The sequence below is a fragment of the Ipomoea triloba genome, chromosome 9 (genome assembly GCF_003576645.1).
Source record: "Ipomoea triloba cultivar NCNSP0323 chromosome 9, ASM357664v1".
In the NCBI taxonomy this organism is placed as follows: domain Eukaryota; kingdom Viridiplantae; phylum Streptophyta; class Magnoliopsida; order Solanales; family Convolvulaceae; genus Ipomoea; species Ipomoea triloba.
Genome location: NC_044924.1, coordinates 30,208,095 through 30,210,899, shown reverse-complemented (window position 1 = coordinate 30,210,899; position 2,805 = coordinate 30,208,095). Strand labels below are relative to the sequence as shown.

General features: G+C 27.9%; 1 non-coding gene across 1 annotated transcript; it reads left to right on the top strand.

Moving 5' to 3' along the window:
* Positions 1–533: 533 nt before the first annotated feature.
* TRNAI-UAU lies at positions 534–607 on the top strand. The gene has a single exon. It is a non-coding gene; the product is annotated as a tRNA-Ile (tRNA).
* Positions 608–2,805: the final 2,198 nt, after the last annotated feature.

The following is a 2,805-nucleotide window of genomic DNA, read 5'->3' as shown; positions in this document are numbered from 1 at the left end:
TAATAATAAGTTAATTCATTTGAGTTAGAAAAACTGATTGAGATACGTACATTAAACTCATTACATAACAATTTTAGTGGCATAATCCAAGAACCATTTTCAATTTGACATTATATCAAAAGTTTAGATTTTTCATACTAAAAAAGTTAAACGAAGAATTATTTCAAAAAAAGTTAAACGAAGAATTTCAAAAACAATTCAAGCTAAACTCATTGGAGGTTTTGAAAGTCACGTTCAACAAGTTAATTGATACAATATACCTACTTTAAAAGTTCAGCTCTCAATTTTTAATAAATTCAATAATGTATAAAAGTAATATTTATCTTTAATCATTACATATAAATCATTAATTTTAAACAGATTAATGAAGAGGATTAGATGCATAATTCACTGGCAAGAATTACTTGCAGAGCTGTTACAGAAGCTAGAGAGGAAGAAGATAACTAAACCCTAACAAGATTTTAAAATTTGCCATTAGTGTCATATGCAGGTAAATTACTATTTATTAGGATTAAACAAACAAAATACTAAATGGTCCCGTAGCTCAGTTGGTTAGAGCGTTGGTCTTATGAGCCGAAGGTCGCGGGTTCGAGCCCCGCCGGGACCATGGTCATACTCATCTATAGCCTATTAATAATGTTGCCACCCATGATTATGATTTACACAGTTATCTATATAACATATACACCCCCGCCGGGACCATACTCATACTCACCTTTAGTTTATTAAAAATGTTTCCACACATGATTATGATTTACCATTTCTTTTATATTAGTCATCTATATAATACATACACACATGTTAAAATTGAAAGAATGTGTAAGATGAGTAATGAAAATTTTACATCACATTGGTATGTTTATAATGCAGTTAATGTTAAGGAATTGGTCGTTATTTTGAACTTGTTCTTTCTATGACCTATCTTAGTTGAGATGAGACAAGAGATCATTGCTTAAAGTAGGAATCGCTAGAATTTAGTTAATTCAATTGAGTTAGAAATTGATTGAGATATATACATTAAACTTATTGCATAATGCTCTTGTTTGGTAAATAGCGTTTTGACAATTAAAAAAAGTAATATACTTGATTACTTTAACTGTTTGACTTAGTTAAAATGTAAAAATAAAGGTTTGGTAATTAACTAAGTTGGATATCATTTCAAAGTAAAAAATATTAAAATTCAAAATGCTACTTAGGCTATGTTTGGCAAACCTAGCTGAAAACTGAAAACTAGCTGAAAACTGAAAAGCTATAAGCTCGAATCTGAAATCTGAAGAGCTGTTATGCTTAAAAGTGTTTGGTAAAATTAACTTTATGATAAACTGATAAATGTAAAAAGACTAAAAAAGACATTTTTCATACAATTTAAATAGTTTTAAATTTAAATAGGTTTGTTTATATATTAAAATATAAAATAGTGAAATCAATATATTTTAATAAAATATAAAGTAAAAACATATATTTGAAAACATATAAAGTAAAATAAAATGTTTATAATTCATAAGATTAGTTCATACAAAAATCAATGTTCAAACACAAATGTCAAATTGAAATTACATCCAAACATATTGAAGAGAAAAAATCAAAAAAGTTTAGCCAAAAAGATTTTAATTGGGAAGGGTAAAGGATGTCATTTCTTTAAAATAATAAGGTTAAAGATGGAAAAAAAAAATTAGGAAGCTGCTAGCTTATTTTGAAACGCTACCTTAGATAGCGTTAAAAAATAAGCTCTTATTTTAAGCTACTAGCTTATTTTAGGAACATTACCAAACAGAGCTTATAGCTTATTAGTAGCTTAAAATAAGTTATAAGCTCCTAAATAAGCTCTGCCAAACAGAGCCTTAGACTAGCTTAGCATTTTGAGTTGACATTTTTGAAAAAAAGTTTATTTTCTCCAAAATACCCCTACATTAAAAATCATAATAAACTAATTCATGTGTGAACCTTTTATCTCACAAATATTTGTAGACAATACAACTCTAAAATTTTGAGTCTCACGGCTCCCGAGAGTCCTCTTTTCTTCCCAATCAATGTGGGATAAATACAAGGGGAGCTTAGATGCAAGCTTTCCATATGTTTTTTTATATTCATAATTTTTATTTTTATTGTTATATAATAAATATATTATTATTATTATTATTATTATTATTATTATTATTATTATTATTATTATAAAAAGGCTTGACTTGTGTGCACCTCAACTTTGTAACATCATATCTCTCTTAAAATTCTTAGTGCTCCTTTGTTCAACTCCATTTTATCTTGCTTGTAGCACCCTTTTTTTTTTTATCCTGTGAGACTGATGCTCCTAACATCTTTGTTTATCTCCATTCTATATTGGGAGACTAACGCTACAGTACACCTAACGCCTTTGTTCATTTTGGGAGACTGGCCTTACGTTGCTTCTAGCACCTTTGTTTATATTCATTTTATCTTGAGAAATTGACGCTACAACGCTCTTAGCACTCTTGAGATCGAGGTTGTGAATAAATTTTATGAAAAATGTGTGCAACGCGACTTAAATTTTATTCTTTGAATTGACTGTTCTGTTTGCTTCTACTTAAATAAATTTCCTACATCAAAGACTATCCTTATTAGTCAAAGTTGATAAGGTCATTGACTTTGAGAAGACTAATAAAATGGATTAAATGATTCACGAGCATAAATTAGTTGCAGAGTGGTTATATTAGCTAAAATTACTGTTTTATCTAAAGGGACTTGTAATTTTAAACATCAATTATAAAATATTAATCTGTTTTATTCAAAGAGACTTGTAATTTTAAACATCAATTATACAAAATTAAT